Here is a 20,392-nt window from a genome sequence, read left to right on the forward strand (position 1 = left end):
GGGATGGTTTGTTTGGCATACGAGAGATAAATTGAAGACAATATTCATTGTATTTGTTGAGCCAAAGTTGGTAACATTGTTCTACGTTTAAGTCTTTAAAAATAGACGACCAGTCAACATTATTGAATTCTTTGTTGATTTTTTCGTAGTTACCATGCTTGTATATAAATTTAGAGCTGTTGAAACGTGATAATTTTATGCTGGAAGCCAGGTGATAGTGCAATGATATTGATCAGACAAACCGAGTGGAGGACCGATGTTGATTTCGCTAGCACAATATGAAGAGTCATATTTGATGAGATCAAGAGTGTTTGTCACAGGGCGATTAGTAGCTTTGAAAGTGACGATTTGGTGAAGATGACAATCTTGAAATAGAGAGAAGTAATGAAGAACTGAGACCAATTTTACTAGAGGAAAAGACTGAGTTGGAAGTCCAAGTAATCTCTGGGAAATTGAAGTCACCAGCAATGATGATACCGTTGTATTTTTTAGTCAATATTAAAGTTTTGGCATGGAAAATAGCACTTGAAATCTCTGAGAAGGCTTCGATACCGGAGGATGGAGGTCTATAAATGCAGCCTAGGGGCAGAGTTTCGTTCAAAAGCTTTAGTTCAACCCATAATTGTTCTGAATAGTAAGGAGTAAAATCTTTGTGTAGTAGGGATTCCTCTATTTTGTTTGAGATGATTTTACTGTTTATGTAACGGGCGAAGCGGAAGTTATCGGACAAATCCTAATTTCATTATTTGAGCATAATAATTAGTTTTTGTGGTTTTATGCGTAGGCATAAACGTTCTATAAAATATAAACTTTATTATTTGAAACACAATTATTTAAAATGAGGTTAAATGCAGCTGAACGAGAATCTTTTCGAAAGCGACTAAAAATGTTTTTTGTAAATAAACCTAATATAAAAAAAAAAAATCGTAAATCATTTTGAAAAGGAAGGATTTGCTCGAAGTACAATATATGATAACCTAAAAAGACTTGAAACTGTTCAATCGTTTTCTGATAGAAAGCACTCTGGTTGTCCGACATCTTGGACTAGAGAAAAGAAAGCCGAATTAACGAGACTTGTCAACAATCGAAAAGGGGTCAGTCAGAGAAAAATAGGTATTAAATTCGGTGTAAATCAATCGACAATTGGTCATCAGTTAAAGAAAATGAATATTAAATATAGAAAACGTGAAAAGACTCCAAAATACACTATAGAACAACAAACAAAGGCAAGAAAAGAAGCAGGAAACTAGTTAACCAACTCTGTAATACAAAATCGCTTCGATTTATCGATGACGGAAAATACTTTTGTTTTGCAGGGGACAACATGCCTGGAAGTTCTGGATACTACACAAACAACAAAAAGACATGCCCAGAAAGTGTTCGTTTTATAGGAAAAGTGAAATTTCCAAAAAAAATTATTAATGTGGATAGCCATATCTGACCATGGAATGTCCGAGCCATTGTTTCGCACTTCCAAAGCTGTAGCGATCAATTCATCAGTCTATATTAATGAATGTTTAGAAAAACGACTTCTTCCATTTATTCACAAGTATCATGGAGACTTTAACTATTTATTTTGGCTAGATTTAGCAAGTTCTCATTATTCTAAAGATTCTCTAAATTGGATGGATCAATATGTCTATTACGTTGATAAAAAATCCAATTCCCAAAATGTGCCTCAAGCATGACCAATTGAAAATTTTTGGGGACATTTGGCACAGAAGGTTTACGAGGGAGATTGGCAAGCTTCAACAGAGCAAGTTTTGATTGATCGCATTAAACTAAAACTACAAGAAATTGATTTAAACTTTTTACAGTCGCATATGAAAGGCGTCAGAGCAAAATTGAGATCAATTGCAGATGGTGGTGTTTTTTCATATAAAAAATAATATATTTTTATTAAAAGATAAATGCTTTATTTAAAAAAAATTTAATAGTAGTTTGTTTTTTTATTTATAAATAAGCTATTGATAAGTTTTTATTTTGTCTGATAACTTCCGCATCACCCGTTATATAGCTACACCTCCTCCGATTTGGTTGCGACAGTCTGAACGATAGAGGTTGTAGTTCTGATGAGAAGGAGTTTATTGGTCATTAAACCATGTCTCGGTGATAAAAATAATGTCAAAAGAGTTGTTTTCTGCAAGTAAGGACAGTTCGATGAGTTTTATTGGATTGAGGGAGGTTGCATTGGTGTAGAAGCACAATAGATGAGATAATTTGATGAAAGAGCTGGCCTTATTAAAGAATGTTGAACTAGTTAGATGTTGAGAGCGACTGAATGGCTTCAGCAGCTGATTTCCATTTGAGGAATGGATTCCTCTCTCTTCGATTAATGTCGACTGCTTTGGATGTGTCAATGCATTTGATTTTTTTGCTGCGGATGAAAAAATCGAAAGGGTTTGTCAAGTAAATCTTTTGCCAATAGTTCTGCATTTTCTGTAGCACGCTTTTTGTTTAAGTTGTTGAATGTTTCTTGTTTGAGAGGTGTACGGTCTGGGCGAATGTAGACAGATTTTAATTCATCTATTGAAGCAATTCGCTTTGCATTAGATAAGAGATCATTGCGGTGCTCATTCGAATCAAACTCAATGATGATCAATTCATTTGGTTCAGCTGTTATTGTAGTTAAACTGGTGGTATTGTTGATCTTTTTTGCGGAATGCCCAACAACTTTAAAAGCAACATTATAGTTAACTTTTTTAAGCATACTTTGAACTGGAATTAGCCTCTGATTATTGTCAAAGGATTTTGGAAGACCCGCAACAATAGTTCTTTTTGATTTCGTTTCTACTATTTTAGCATTTTCGTGGACTGCTGTGATAATTGCTTTATTGGCTTCTGAACTGTGCTTGACTGCTCTTGACCAGTTAAGAGTTATGGTCAAGCTCGGAGATGCTGACTTTGGCTGTTGAAAAAGATTTGCTTTTAGAGTAATATTTTCAATTTCAAGAACAGATACGCGGGTGAGAAGCATGCTGACTGTGGCTATTAGTTTTGATATTGTAGCATCAAGCCTTTGAGAAGCAGCTGAATGGTTACCTTGACCAAGGCCCGGCCAGTTGGCTGCTAGAGCTACAAGTTGGTCAGTTGAATAAGGTGTGGTCATTATCATCAAGATTTACAAATTGCTCAATCTGATATTTTATATTTAATAAGAGGGCTGCCACTCTGAATAACAGTGGATTACCTCTTGGTCGAGAACTTTTTGACCTTTTTATTCCTTAATACACAGGGACTAAAAAGTTTCAGTATGTGTTTTTTTCCGTTTGTTCATCATATTCATGAATTGAAATTTTTTTTTTCTATTGATTATATTTACAACTTTCTTATTTCAGACTTTTTTAATTACAGGGTTATGCGGAAATAAAAATTAAAATAAGAAAATCGAAATTAGAAATTATGCAAAAGAAGAAATTATAAAAAAAAAACCCTGTATTTATTAAGTGATTTCTTGAGTTTGAAATGGCTGCCACCAAGTTTATAATTTAACTTTTTTTTTTAAACTTTTTTAAAATTTTGCTTATATTTTCTTAATATGATTTTTTTTATTTTAATGTATATAAATTAAAATCATAAACCGCATAAAATATTTTATATTTCTGCATTAAATAACTTATATTTTCTCATAAAATAATTTAAATTTCCGCATAATCCTGTTATGCTGGCATTTTTGATCAAAGAATACTTCTTTCAAATATTGAGTTTTATCATAAAATATAAAGATTTACAAAATCTTCCAAGAGTATTTTAACATTTTCAAAAACAAGATTTGTTTCAAAGGCTTGAAAGTCACGGAAAAACTTTTTGGACGCAGCGCAACGCAGAGTGCGGACGTGTATTTTTAGAAAGAAGTTTTTCAACTGAGAAAATAAAAGTTAAAAACACATGGCAAAAAATTTAACTATGACACAACCAAAAGAAATAATGGACATACATGAAAATACAATCAAGAACTTGTTTAACGATAAAGCAGAAAAATTGGAAACAAGATTATCATTTTTAGCAGAAGAAAATAAAATCCTTAGAAGTCAAGTAGGAGACTTAAAAAAATGCATGGATCTCGTTAGCGAAAATTACGAATGTTTATTAGAGAAAATAAAATCATGAAATAACGGTCTCTAGAAAAACATCAACTACAAAAACTATCAAAAATCATCATGAAAACGAGCAAAAGATTGAAAACAAAATAGTTATTATTGATAAACTTGCAGAATTAGAAGATAAAAGTTGCCGAAACAACTCAAGAATTAGAAAACAGAAGTCGCCGAAACAACTTAAGAATCAATGGGCTTGAGGAAAATGAAAACGAAAATTGGCAAGACACGGAGAGTAAAGTGAAGAACTTTGTGAAAACAAAGCTAGGAATAAATGAAAACATCGAAATCGAAAGAAAACATCGAGTTGGAAAAAAAGAGCTTGGCGAAAAGAGCAGAAATAGAACAATCGTAGTAAAGTTTTTGAATTAAAAAGATAAAAGCTCGATATTGGAAAATTACGTTAGGGCAAAACTTTGGCAACAAAGTCTATTTGTCAACGAAGATTTTTGCGAACAAACGATGCAAATAAGAAGACAGTTGTTTATTGAAGCAAAGGAGTTACGATTGAAAGGCAAGTATGCAAAAGTAGTTTATAATAAATTAATAACAGGCGATTAACTGAAAAAAATTCCTTTATTTTAAAATTATCATTATATAAAAATTCTAAAATGGGTTTACTTCAAAAAAATAACATTAAATTGAGTTCACAAAATTTTCTTCAAACTAATGACTTTGAACTAGAGATGGGATTCAAACCCTTTTCAAAGTTCGGGTCCGTTTCGGTTCGGTTATACCTAATGTTCGAGTTCGGTTCAGTTCGGTCTTAAGCACAGTTCGGGTTCGGTTCGGTTCGGTATCAACACAACTGTTTTTTTATTAGTTATGAAGATTTACATCACAATGATAAAACACAAATAAATTAGAGTAATATTAAGTAGTTAAAGCATTGCAAAAAACTTGAAATAATTTGCAATGCTTTTATACTGCAACTTCCAAAGTTCAAAAAATAATGCAGTCGTTAATAGCTGCAGTTAAAGTGCACAAAACATTAAAGCAGTAACTTTCTGAACACAGATAGCGGTAGCTTAAGTAGCCTACTGTCAGTCTAGTAATCAGGGCTGCATGTTGTATTTGAGAAATATTAGCATTTCCAATGTTTCTGGGTTTAGGCGAGCCCTGCGCTCACTCATCGTCACCCCACACACTGAAAACACTCTTTCACTGGCAGTACTTGTAGCAGGAATAGCCAACAACTTTCTACCAATCAATGCCATCGTCGGAAGCTTATGTTCACGGTCATTGTCTTTCCAGTATTGCAATTCATCACACGCTGTCACGGGCAGTGCCAAGTATTTGTCAAGTTCATGTCTTGTGTCATTACTGTCGGCGTTAGACAATGGAGTGGCAGAGTTTTAAAGTCTGTCAGCAAATCATACAATTCAGCGTCAGCTTTATTCTTCATTGACCATGCATCAGGGGACGTCGGCACATTGTCATGCGACAATTGTACAGTAGCCTTGTGAAAGGGATGCAAAAACTCTACGACGCCATGCAACAATTTTTCATTAACGTTGTTCAGTTGCTCAAGTTTGTCAAACTGCTTTGAATCAGCAAGAATTGACTTGACATGATCTAATTGACATGACAATGATTGCAAAAGAAAAATTTGACTGTTCCAACGAGTCGCAACATCCAGTTTAAGAGTGTAATTTAGTTCCCGGTTTTTCCCACTATGTTTAGAGTAGCCGACCATTTCCTTTAAAGTCTTGATCATTTCATGAACTAAATTAATAGCAGGGGATTTCAAAGCCTTTTCAACGGCTAAATTCAGATTATGAGCTGCACAGCTAAGTCTAACATTGCAAGTCTATCGTTGCGATAAGCCGACTTCATATTACTCCCATTATCAGTCACAAATACCAAATTGTCACTTTTTATAGTCTGAGTGAAAAGTTTTTTAAATAATTCAGTTGTCTTAGCTTTTACGGCAATGCATTAAATGCTACAAATAAGTAAGAATATAACTAAATCAAAGTTAACAAAGAGAAAAACATAACATTAGGTTATGTATTATGTTATGTATCATGTTATATATTGTAGTGATGTGCGAATTGCAAAATCTTCACTTTTTCAAGCCTCTATTTGGCTTGGTTAGGGTAAGGACAGTTGGTTTGATTCGGTTCGTTCCCAACAGTTTTAAAGTTCGGGTTCAGTTTGGTTTGGTAACAACTAAAGTTCGGGTTTGGTTCGGTTCTGTCGTAGATAAGGTTCGTTTCCTATCTCTACTTTGAACTTAACGAAAAACTCGATCTTGATTTAAATTACTTTTATGATACAGTACGTGCTATGAAAATTTTAAAACGATTAAATTCTAGGTTGTTATATTACATTGGATAGAACTTTAATTCAATATTTCAAAAGTGAAAAAATTATCAAAGTCAAACAATTCCACATAAAGTTATGACGTTTTTAGTACCGGTTTTTCGATATATGGATATTTATATATGGATATTTATATATGGATAATTTCGATATAGGATGAATTAATAAAACAATAAGAAAATGTAAAGGAACTGAGTGCATTAAAGAAAAAAATAAATATGTAATGGATTTTAATCATGCATCATCTTCACATTCATTATAAATAGATAATGAAAATACAATAAATAAATGCATAAATCAAATAAGGATAAATAAAGAAACAAAAACAAGGAGCCAAACACAACATAACTCACCTAATTTCATTCTGGTACCATTGTCATCTTGAGACTTACATCTACTTTTTCTTTTCCTAGAATCAATTTTTTCATTCTGGAAAATTTTCTTTACAGACAAGTTAGACATTTTATATATTCTAAATGTAATGTAAATCTAAATGTAGTTATATGGTTGCATGATGCAGACTTTAGACTTTACTTTAGTAAGTTAAAGTTAACAACTTAATTTACTTTAGTAAGTTAAAGTTAACAACTTAATATTACATTTTTTTCTTAAGTAAAAAAAACTGAACTTATTATTATCTTGTTAAGATAAATTTCAAGTTTTTGTTTGGTAAAGTTCTTAAGTTTGAAGTCTTTGTAGTTCTTTTTAGGTTAAAGGTCTTTAAGTTAAGGTCCTTAAACATCTTTAACTTTAATAAAGTTAAAGCTCTTTAATTTAAACACCTTTTACTTTAAGGACTTTAACTTAAAGGCCAACTGCTTCATTCCAACAGCTTTGCTTGGCATAAGACAAACAAAGCAGTTGGAACTGAAAAAGAACTTTAAAGACTTTCAAACTTTAAAGTTTAAAAGTCTTTAAAGTTCTTTTTCAGTTCCAACTGCCTTCTTTGTCTTATGTCAAACAAAGCAGTTGGAATGAAGAAGTTCACCTTTAGCAAAAAAGGAACTTTAAAATTTACAGTTAATAATACTTACAGTAAATAAATATATTTATTAAAATAGATTTACTCACAATAAAAAAAGTAATCAAACGTTAAAAAAAATGTAATAAACAAATTCACTAGAAATTTATGTTTATTGTTATTAAACTCAAAATAAAAAACTTTAATTTTGAATATGATTTTCGATGGACACCCTCCGCCATAAAATGCGTAAATATGCTGAACTAAGTTCTTTTTTGGAACATGATAGAAATGTATGTTAGCATCCTAATTTAGCAATAAATTTTGGCAGGAAGTTAGAAAATAGATATAAAAACAATCACATATAGTTTTAAAAGTACGTACTACCTTTCTTCGATAGAAGTTTAATGAAGGATCGCTATTAAAATTTTTGCTATCCATAAAAGTAATATAAACGTCAGTAACTGTAATAATAACAAACACTAATCGATAGTTCCACTAATTCACTATTTAAAAAATATCTAAGATGATAATAAATTCTAAAAAAAAATCTACAAAACACGTTGTTAAGGCGAGTTTCCACTCATCCGTTTTTTCACGAGAAAGGGAAAAGGAAGAGAAAAATAATCACGTGGACATGCGCATTATAAGTTTTAATTTGTCTAAAGTAAAACTACGCATGCTCACGTGACCATTCTTTCCTTTCCCATCCCGTTCCCGTAGAAAAACGGATGAGTGAAAACTCACCTTTACTACCCTTACTTCGAACGGACTTGAAAAAACGTGGAACAGAACTTTGGCACAAAAATCGGTTCCGTAAAACACAAAATTCTACTTACCTAGATACAGGTGCTTTACAAAATAACTGCTCATATTTTTGTAATAATAAAATAACGGAATTTCTTCAGCGGGATTATATTAATGTTATTTATTTTAATATTATTAAAAGCCTAAAACTTTGAAAATTTTTACAATAACTTCCCAGTCGGCATATCTAGTATTGTAAATACTCGGAGTATTGATCACGTGTAACATACTGCCGTTGATACCAGAGAAATACGCATTTAGTTTTAAGTTTCGAATTCGAGTTCAATACCACTTATTTATCAAAAATACGTATTATATAATATTTGATCAAAATCGGATACGATATCGTACCCGATTTTGATCAAATATCAACATACAACGGAAAAACAAAAATCTTTACTTTAAAGCGCATGCTTAAACTGAAATAGTGAAAGCAAAATTTAAATTAAAAAGTTTTCTCTTGAGAAATTTAGTAAAAAGTTTGTCTGGAATGAAAAAGAATAGTCAGGAATACATGAAAAGTTGTATGAAGAGATATCGTTCTGCTAAAGCAGTATCGCATATCTCCAATATAGTTACAGTACTTTTTTGTACTAAAAAAGTTACTAAAACTTTCATAAAAATATCATAAAAATATCATAAAAATATCATAAAAAATCATAAAACTTTCATAAAAATATCATAAAAATATTTATCACTACTTTTAAATTTATTTAGTTTTATGAAGTCCTAAATTAATATAATTCAAATATATTATAAATCCTATAATTTCGTACCTTGCTTGATTTATTATGTTGATTGTTATTTTATTAACATTTCTGTTATGCTATTACCTTTTTTTTGTACTGTTTTAAAAAATTTTGAAAAATAAATTAATATTTCGAGCCAACACTGACATTTCATTGTTGCTAAACGTTAAATTTTGTTATAAGGATTGCAGTTCTTCTATCTGTTTTTTGCTCTTTATTCAATAAGTATTTGATTTAAATTAAATATAATTATAATTTGATATTTTATTACAAGATATATGTTTTTATATATGAATATATATATGAATCTTTTTAGATTTTTTCATGTTATTTTAAAATTTTTTGTTCGCGCAATTCAAGTTATATATGTTTATAGTTTGCATATATGTTTATATTATGTTCAAAGTTAAAAAGTTTTTGATAAATATATGTATGTGGTAATATGTGTTATGTAACTGTTTTATAAATGTGTCATTAAAATAGTATAAAATGTATCTATTGTGTATATAAATATTATATGAGGTGTTTATATATGTTATATAAAGTTAAATAAATGTATTGTGTTTTATAGTTATTATATATGTTTATATTATGTTGTTTCCATGTTTTCAAGGTGTGCGACTTGGTAAACGTGTTGAGCAAGATTTTGCGTAAAGTTGTTATTCATGTTCCTAATGTTGTTACATTTGGCTTACCTTTATGTTGGTGTCTATTGTTAAAAATTATAAGTGGTTTTATTATTGAAACTCACTGCTTTTAATCATTCACTAAAAGCCACTCAAGAAAAATCATTTTGCCATATATACATTTTGTTTATATCTCAATTTGAATTTTTAGAACCATGAAGTACCAACATGATTTGTTTTCTAAAAGCTAACATGAAATAACAATATTTAAAAACTACTACTCTCTTATCATGATATCTTATCTCTATCAGATATATTGATTTTCGATTCATATTTGATGTTTTTCTTTGTATTTACTTATCAGTTACATTTTTTCATTTCAGATTTATCATATGATGGATTTATGCGATATAAAAGAACAAATGTATGTAAATTTTTATGAATTTTTTCTAGGCTTTTCTAAATGTGTTTCTTATTCACATTTTATTTTACAAGCAAAGTCTGCAAGCAAATTTGAGCTGAAAATTTTTTTTAGCTTTTAAGGAGAATTGGCGTTCTTCTTTGTTTTATTTAATTTGTTTAAATATAAATAAAAATTCTAAAATATAAATGTTTGTTTGTTCTTGGTTTTTTACTTATTTGTTTTCAGATTCTTATAAACTAGGCAACTCAGCTAAGCAAGTTTTGTTCTATTTTTTAGTGCTATTGGAAAGAGCTGAAAGTTATTTTTTAGAGTGATTGAAAAGAACTGAAGTGTTTTTTAGTTACTTCACACGGTGTAAGTGATACTGGTTTGAGTAAGTTTACTATTTTGTTTTATTTTATATTGGATTTATTTTATATTTGATATATATTATATTAGATATATATTTTGTGTATTTAACATGGAAAACTGACTGTAATTTGTTGACACGAAAGTTTATAAACTTAAATCTGCCTATATTTCAGTATATTTATATATATATATATATATATATATATATATATATATATATATATATATATATATATATATATATATATATATATAATTACTTTAGAGTAAAATATATTGACTGACATTGCTTCAATATTTTATACAAGTTTGTGCATTATTATTATTTTTGTTCATTAAGGTAAAAATAATTTTGTGCATTGTAGATTCTTTGTTAAATTAAAAATAATTGGTGTAAATAAATATTGTTCAATATTTTTGATAAACGACTTATGTATATAAACATATAAAAAGATATGGATTTCAATAAATCTTAAGTTTGAATAAAGTCTTTGATTAGAAAAGATCACAATTTGTAAGATTCTTTTATGTTCATTTATTCAAATGTAACAATAGTAAGATTACTAGTAATATGTTTTATGATAACAGTGAAATTGAAATAGATAGTATTAGGCTCAACAAAGTTATTAATGTAAAATGCTATAAGGCAACTTGAAAATAGCTGTCAAATGAAAAAAATAGATCTAGGCAGGATGAAATTAATCGTTGTTGAAATGTAAGAAATGTAACTCGGCATGCAGAAGGCTTACTTGACAGAATTCAGTGTCAAGCAGTGTTAATGTCTGTTAATTTGATTTTACTTTAGATGCTTCAGAACAAAGTAAAGTATGAGTTTAACTATTTATAGTAACAATTAACACTTTTAAATCTAAATAATTTTTTTTTTTTTTATAATAAAATCTTTTTAGTCCAAGTATTCAAGTTAATAAAATATCTTATTAAGTTGTAGTGTTATTTGCCAGTGTTACTATAGTAACAATGTATACATTGTGTTGTCTAGCCTTTTTATAATCTTTTTTAATTATTCTGTAGACAGAATATATGAACCTGTCATTTCGAAAAGGACATAAGTCCAAAACTTTTAGCAGTTAGTTTATAAGTTTGAATTAAAAATTTCTGTATGATTTATGTTTTTTTTATAAAAAACAAAAAATACATAAGTTATATACGTTCTTTATTTATCTACTTCTATGTTTAATTTCTTTAGCAAACTAGACATTATTTTAATAAAAATCATATTTTTGTTGATTTTGAAAAGTTTTAGTAAATGGACTTGTGTCCTTTTTGAAATGACAGGTTCATATATTTTCTGTTATTATTATCCTAATTCTACTAACAATAAAATGCAAATAGTACTTTTGTAATTAAAAATTGTAATTTTTTTTTTTCATGTCTTTTTTTAGGTATTTGCAGGCTTTACTTGACTTTCCTTTTCTGGTACCTGTGTTGTGACAGATTTTAAAAAGAACTCAACTGATGTTAATGCGGTCTTTATGTCGTTACCTATAAGCAATGACATTGCTGATACGGAGTCAAAGTTACAATATTTATAGATAAATTTGTATTTAATTTTTTAGATAATATATCAAGTTATTAATGTGTTTTTATTGGTATTAATTATTTAATAACTCATAACCCGTATTACGGGGTGCTTACTGCTAGTCATTATCATTATGTTATGAACTCATATTAGTTAATAAAATTGTATTGAATATTCTCTGGTTATCGTGTTTTATACGTGTTTTATACGTGTTTAAATGCAAGTTTGATACTCAGTTGGCGTCGTATAGTATACCTATCTTTATACGCATTATACATCTATTTTTAATGCGCGTTTGACACTATAAAATGGCTAACAAATATTCGTAAATAATGCGTATTCTGGAAAGTTTTAAATGCGCATGTAATACCAGGAAAATATCGTATTGAATATTCTTTGGTTATCGTGTTTTATACGTGTTTACAAGAGTTTCAAATGCGAGTTTGATACTCAGTAGGCGTCGTATTGTATACGTGCCTTTATACGCATCTAATGCGTATTTTTAATGCGTATTCGACACGATAAAATGGCTAACATACATACCATATCGATACGTATTTAAACGAGTTTCTAATGCGCATTTACAACTAAATTTGCCGACTGGGTTACAAGAAACATCGAATATTTTTAGCGTAATATGCGTAACGGAAACGTGGTGCAACTTTGATGACATTGCATTGAACGCAAATCTCCATCTTTCAGGCATTATTACCGAAATTATTACCGAAAAAAATAAAAATATAATTTTAAGCTGCTGCTATCGCCCACCATCAGGCGCAATTAAAAGTTTTAACAATTTTTTAATTAATGATATCATAAAAAAAAGTTTTCACGAAAAGAAATTAAATTCTTTAATTGGTGATCTAAACTTAAATTTTCATGACTATTACATAAACAGCAACATTAAAAAATTCAATAACGATTTGTTTGAAAATGGAGCAATTCTTTTAATAAATAAACCTTCAAGGGTAACAACAAAATCAGCTTCACTAATAGACAATATTATTACAACTGATGCTTTAAATATATTGCTTAAAAAAGGAATTATTAAAAGTGATTATCTGATCATTTTCCAATTTTTTTCTCTATTAATAGAACTACTGAATTATTACCTCTACAAAAACAAATAATTATAAAACAACTCATTAACGATAAAAACTTCCTCTTATTTAAAGAGCAATTATCTTTGATAAATTGGTCTTTAAATAAGATTGGTCTTATTTGTACTACTGAACCAAACAATATGTACAACTCATTTTTTTAAATATTTTATGAAATTTACGATGTAAATTTTCCAAAATGCGAGATTTCTAAAACAAATAAAAATATAAAATCACCCTGGATTACGAATGATTTAATAAAATCCTCAAAAATAAAACAAAAACTGTATATTAAATGCCTAAAATTTAAAACAATTGAAAATAAAATACTCTATAAAACTTATGCAAAACAATTTGAAAAACAAAGAAAAAACCTTTAAAAAATTACTACACCAATTTATTTGAAAAATACAAAAATGATTCTAAAAAAGCATGGAAATGTATAAATCAAATAAATGGCGAACTGAAAATGATCCTATTAGAATAGTAAGCAAAATAAATATTTCGTACCAGTTGGACCAAACTTAGCTAAAAATATCCCTATTGTCACAAATTTAACAAGTGACACTCCCTCTCCTTTAAACTCTTCACTAAATATTTTTGAAACAACACTTGAAGAATTTGAATTGGCCTACAAAATGATTAAACTCAATAAAGCGGTTGGACCAGACGACATCAATGGAAATATTGTTATTGGTTCTTATGACGTCATTAAAAATAATCTTTTTAAAATTTTAAGTTACTCAATTAAACAAGCAATATTTCCAGATGCACTCAAATAGCTAGAGTTACTCCAATTTTTAAAGGATGTGAACTAAACTCCACAACTAACTATAATAAGAATTTTGTATTATAGAATATATAACTATCTAACTATAAATAAAATATTATATAACAATTAATTTGGGTTCAAAAAAATAATTCTGCTGAACATGCAATACTCCAACTTACTATAAGTATTGCAAATTCATTTGAAAAATCACAATATACTCTAGGCATCTTCATAGACTTATCAAAAGCTTTTGTCACGAAATTCTTTTTAAAAAACTACAACTCTATGGAATCACAGGGAATGTATTATTGTTATTATTAAAAACTATTTAAAAAATCGGAAACAATTTGTTAAAATAGATTCAACCTCATCATCAAATTTATTAAATATATCATGCGAAGTTTCACAAGGATCCATACTAGGACCTTTGCTTTTTTTAACTTTGATGCTCTCTATAAAGCAACAAATTTGACAACAATTATGTTTGCCGATGACACAACTCTTTTTTTAACTGACAACAACTTACCAACATTATTCAACAAAATGAATAGTGAAATTATTAAAATTTCTAACTGGTTTAAGTCAAACAAGCTATCAATAAATGTCGAAAAAACTAAATGAATCCTCTTTTACCCAGCTTCAAAAAAAAATCTTCTTTCGAATATAGCTTCCTTGTATATTGATAATACTGAAATAAACAGAGCTAAAGTTACTAATTTTTTGTGTTTTTACATTGATGAAAACCTTACATGGAAAAATCATGTTAACAGCCTAAAAAATAAAATTGCTAGAAGTATAGGAATGCTTTACAAATCTAGACCTTTTTTTAATAAATATACTTTAATTCAATTGTATTACTCATTTATTAATTGTCATATTAATTATGCTAATCCTGCATGGGGTGGTGTAAATAAAAGTACACTAGAAACTTTTTATCGTCAACATATTGCACGCCTAAATTTTAAAGACCGTTTTACTCATGCCAGGTCTCTTTTACTTAAAATGAATATTCTTAATGTATATCAACTTAATGTGTATAATATTCTTTGCTTTATGTATAAATGTAAAACTAATACTTCACCTTATCTTTTTTATAATTTATACTCACATAAAAAAAAAAAATACTATCTTTGAAATGAAAACTTTATCCAACAACCTTTTTTGCATACAAGTTTTGGTAGATCTTGTATTTCTTATCGAAGAGATTTTTTATGGAACAAAATAGCTTTGAAATATTTTGATTTCACTCAAAAGTGGAATTACAACACATTCAAAAGAAAACTTGAACAGATATTTTTATCTATCGAAAACATACTCTTATATTTTTTATTTTTATAAAGTGAAATTTTTAAAGTTCAATTCTCAGTATTTATATATATGAATATTATATATCCTTTACATTTATTTATTTCACTTTCGACAAAAATATATATATTTAACACAATAAATGTAACAATGTAGTTGAAAAACAAAGCGGTTCTTGACGACAAGACCTTATAAGGTCTTCTACGAGATCCCGCGTTCTTCCTCTTACAAACTTAATTAATCTTGTAATCATTCTATTATATTATTGAAATTATTATAATTGTAAAACGACTAATATTGTAAAACATTTAAAGAAAGAACAAAAAATAATAATAATAATAAAAAAAAACTTTAAAAATCTTTTAATGAAAAATATCCAAAATTAGAGGTCGTCTATAAATTACTTCACGCAATTTTCGACAGTTTTTTACCGCCTTCCTTCCCTCCCCTTTCTCCTTCGTCACAACTTTGTAATTCTTCCCCGTATGTAATTCAGTCCCTTTGTAATTCAGTCCCGTATGAGTCGTCACAAAACACAAACCCCTTCCCCCCTCCTCCCTTGAGCGTTACGTAATTTATGGTCGACCCCCATAGATATAAAAATTACTGGATACGGCGTAGGCATATCTGACTATATAATTTTGGAAAATGTTTTGAAGCCGAGCTATCGTTGAAAAAGTGACGTAGAGTGAGGCAAAACAATTCGTAAATAATTGTTTTATAAAAGTAACATGTAATATAATATATATATATATATATATATATATATATATATATATATATATATATATATATATATATATATATATATATATATATATATATATATATATATATATATATATATATATATATATTAGGGCATGCCAAAAAGAAAAATTTTTGTTCGCGCTTTAAAAACCTATTCTATACATAAAAATAAGCAAAAATATGAATTTTCATTGTTCTATCTCAATTCTAGGTGCTAGAAGATGAAATCAAGATTTTACGAAAATACGCAAAGTATGATGAAATTACATGAAGGATGGCAAAATAACAAGATTGCACCATTTTGTGTTTAGTTTAAGATTACAATCACTACATGACATATCTATTATAAACTGTTAATAATTTTTTATAGCTTAATAGTTAAAAATAGTTAAAATAACATTAACTTTTTCAAAAGAAATGGGTCCAAAAAAGAAGAAAAATGTCCATGTAAGTGAAAGTGTCAGACGACCATTATATCTGTTAACTAACCCAATTTCACAGCTACCAAATACACAGCTTCCAACCAATGGTAGTATTTTAAGATATTATCAATATTTAATTTCAAGTAAAAAGAAAAGATTTATTAAAACACAAATTAACATGGCCTGTAAGAAGCAAAAAGGAACAAGGAACTTGGTGTGCAAAAGTAAGACATAACTGTAAAACATAAACATTTTTATTCCTAGATTAAAGAGGACTAAATAATTATTTTTTCAGGTGCAATAAATGTTAAATAAATAAAATATTTTTTAAAAATCTAAATTAGGTAGAGACTTTTGTGACCTTGAGACGCAATCAGACTGCTTGATTAGACAAATAGTCAACATTTGGACAAAAGCAGGATTTCAAGCATACATCATTTCAGAATATTCAATTCTTGACAAACTTCAAGCTCTACACAAGAAGTATCAACTTTTGAAAAAACGTGTTACCCTGAAAGATACCAAAGATACTAGAGAAAATATTAAGAATGAATTCATTTCAACAATGGAACAGTTGTTTGACATAGGCAAAGATAACTTAGAGCAACTGATGAGAAGTGACAAAATAACACCAAGAACACAAGCTGCTATTGAAGAAGACCTTAATTTCTATCTAGACCAGCAAACAGACAGGTAAGAGTATCAATTATATTGTAGCCTTTTTGTAAATTTCTCTATATTAATCAAATTGTTAGTAGCGCAGCTACTTTATGTAGGGCTTTCAGTCTGTCTGTCTTTCAGCTATCCATCTGTCTGTCCATCAGAGTAAGTTATTGCATTCTAATGTTATACATTTTTGTTTTAGGAAGTGGTTTATTTCTAAGCCAGATAAAGAGCTAGCTACCATCATTGAGAAACGACTAGAAAGGTATAAAAGACAAGAACAAATGAGAATGAAGTACCTAGAGGAGAAAGAAAGATGTAAATCAGCTCCCCCACCACTTGATGAAAGTGATGAAAACTTGACGCCAACTAAGAAAAGGTAAAACAAGTGTCATAATTACTTTAAAACTGTTAAAAAACTTACTTCTTAAAAATGAAATCCTAACTTATTTATGTAAATATTTTAGATACAAGTCTGGTCCAGCCAATTTGGATATGTTTGACTCAACTTTGACAGATCCAGATTTTGCTGTAGAAGAAGACTCATTTGAAGGTAGTGATGATGACTTTGAATATGGTGCTGCTAATAATAAAACCCCAAAAGTCTTACCTAAAGGCTCAATGCAAGTAAATAAAAAGATTACAAGAGAAGAATTGATGGCAGTAACTACACCTATTTGTGCTAGAGGGTTAATCAGCATTGAATTACAAACCTGGCTGTTGTCGTCTGTTGTTAATTATCTGGGAGGAGATGTTAATCAGATGGGCATTTCTAAATCTAGTATTTCAAGAGAAAGAGCGAAAGTAATTGAACATCAAGGTAATTTTTAAAGGGACACCTAGAGAAAAAGTCTTTTATGCCAACTTTTTGCCAGTCAAAATTAAGTTTTTTTTTTCAAATCAAAATGTTTTTCTTCAGATGCCATATTTCTTATCCCTGATTTTCTAATGTAAGTCTATTATAAATGAAAGTTATGATTAAAATCTTACTATACCTTTAAAGAGTGGAATATTTACCTAAAAATAAACCATCATAACAATAATATATTGTGTTAAAAATGATCTTTATTTAGGCAATACCATCAGAGAAAATTACAGAGAGACAATGGCTGGAAAACATCTTGTTCCCCACTTTGATGGCAAGCTGTTAAAACATTTAGATGAAAATACCTTGCAATCTGTTGTAAGAGATAGAGTTGCTGTCAGTGTTACTAGTCCTGAATTTGAGAATAAAAACGATCTCTTACTTGGTGTTTTACCTGCAGAGTCTGGCAAAGCTGTTGATGAAACAGAAATTATTCACAACTTACTTGAGTCCTTTGAAATATGCAATGAAATTTTCGCATTTGTTGCAGATACTACCAATGTTAACACAGGAGCCCATGGAGAAATTATAACCAGGTTGTGCTATATTTTGGGAAAACCTGTTCTCTGGCTGTTATGCAGACATCACATGTTTGAAATAGCAATACATAAGGCAATTGTAATTGTCCTTGGACCTACTGCTGCACCAGATAGACAGTTCTATAAAGATTTCAAGAAGGACTGGGAAGTATATCACGCCATAATTCAAAAAGCTAACCTGTCTGAGTTTAAGAAATTTGATGAGAAGAAGCTGGAAGTTGGATCTGAACTTCATAAACTTTACCTGGAAGCTCAGGAATATCTGAAGTTTGCTCTTAATCACGAAGTGTTTCCAAGAGATGATTATAATCATCTAGTTAAGTATGCTGCTTTTTATTTAAATGTCTCATCACCAAAGCTGAATGGCTTTAAAATTTATCAACCAGGAGCCAATCACAATGCTCGTTTCATGGCTGACAGTCTTTACAATTTAGCTATTGTTATGACATCAGGTATAATAGATTTTCTGCCTAAAGATCAGTTACCTCACCTGGAAAAGTCAGCTTTTATATGTGCAGTTTTTTATGCACCATGGTATTTACGTTCATACAAAGCAGAATAAGTTGTTAAGAATGATTTCCTGTCATTCAAGTCAGCTTATGTTATACAACAAGAGTTTGATGTCAAAATTGGCAATGCTTTTCTGAAATTTTTTCAGCAACACTCTTGGTACCTTGCCCCAAAGGTTGCTGTGTTAATACTGGCAGATCCAGATTTTGAAGAGAAGCTTGCAGTTCTAGACAAGCTGTTGACCTTTGAGGTACCAGATATCAACACTATTCCCAATGGTAAACCTGATGCTTTCCTAGTTTTACCAACCTCTGAGGTAACAGAGTTGATTACAGAGGAAAGTTGGGCTCTTTTCATTGTTCTAGGCATACAGGACGAAATTCCTACCTGGAAAACAGGTTTAGCTGCTGGAAAACTGGAGGAAAATGATTCCTATATATCATTTTGTGAGTTTGTAAAATCTCTAAATGTTACAAATGACCCAGCAGAGCGGAATATCAATCTTATACAAAGATATATCAGTAGCACATTAAAGGAGGACAAAAAACAAGATATACTGCTAGTTGTCAGAGAGCACAGGGCATTAATATCATTAGAAGCTGACCAAAGTGCACTGGCCAAATTGTAACATATCTGTTATAGTAACAATATTAGATTTTAAACTAAAAAATACCTTTCCTAACTTTTTTATTTCTTCATTTTCAAAAAGAATATTTTTTTTTCAGAAAAAAACAACGATTTCTCGTATTTGCGTAAAAACCTAAAATCATCTTCCAGCACTAAATATGGTCCTAGAGAGTTCAAATTTGGTTTATATGCTTCTTTTTATGTATAGAACAGGTATTTATACCGCGACCTTTCATTTTCTGAAAATCGTGATATTTTGGCATGGCCTAATATATATATATATATATATATATATATATATATATATATATATATATATATATATATATATATATATATATATATATATATATATATATATATATATATATATATATTTATATATAATATATATATATATATATATATATATATATATATATATATATATATATATATATATATATATATATATATATATATATTGTAAAGCATATTACTATTACAAAAAGTTTATTAAAAGTAATATATATTAATAAGTTTCAAGAGAATTTGTTCATTTGTATAATTTTAATTATTAGGCTCATGACTTAAGGCTATTAACAAGTTATCAGCAGCACCTGAGGATTTGATAATAAATAGCTATTTAAAGTGAAGTTGTACTAGCAAATAAAATATACAGTCTAAATTTTAACGTTATACTTTTATTGAATATTAATTTGGTTTCAAAAATAGTGTTTACTGAAGACTTACTAATCATTTTTATATACATCTATACCTATGACATACATAGACTATGTATATTATATTTATTATAATATATACCTATATTTATGTATAAAATACATGCTTGGAATATCGTGCATTGACAAAGTACTTATTTTGTTGGATCAAAGTATTTTTTTTTCAGTGTTTTTCTTAAAATAAAAATACTACATGTTATTTTATTGTATATATATATAAATATATATATATATATA

At 28.9% G+C, this 20,392-nt stretch overlaps 2 long non-coding RNA genes across 3 annotated transcripts; both read left to right on the plus strand.

Annotated features, from left to right (window-relative positions):
* The first annotated feature begins 8,584 nt into the window (after nt 1–8,584).
* Nucleotides 8,585–11,937, plus strand: LOC136082902 (uncharacterized). The gene is made up of 3 exons (XR_010639821.1): nt 8,585–9,989; nt 10,266–10,362; nt 11,744–11,937. It is a non-coding gene; the product is annotated as an uncharacterized LOC136082902 (long non-coding RNA).
* Nucleotides 11,938–16,893: 4,956 nt separating this feature from the next.
* On the plus strand, nt 16,894–17,530 carry LOC136084113 (uncharacterized). 2 transcript variants are annotated; one of them, XR_010640349.1, is made up of 3 exons: nt 16,894–16,922; nt 17,095–17,271; nt 17,360–17,530. It is a non-coding gene; the product is annotated as an uncharacterized LOC136084113 (long non-coding RNA). The 2 variants fall into 2 exon arrangements; XR_010640348.1 differs by lacking the exon at nt 16,894–16,922 and having other exon boundaries at nt 16,948–17,271.
* The last annotated feature ends 2,862 nt before the right edge of the window (nt 17,531–20,392 follow it).

The sequence above is a fragment of the Hydra vulgaris genome, chromosome 08 (genome assembly GCF_038396675.1).
Source record: "Hydra vulgaris chromosome 08, alternate assembly HydraT2T_AEP".
Taxonomy (NCBI): Eukaryota; Metazoa; Cnidaria; class Hydrozoa; order Anthoathecata; family Hydridae; genus Hydra; species Hydra vulgaris.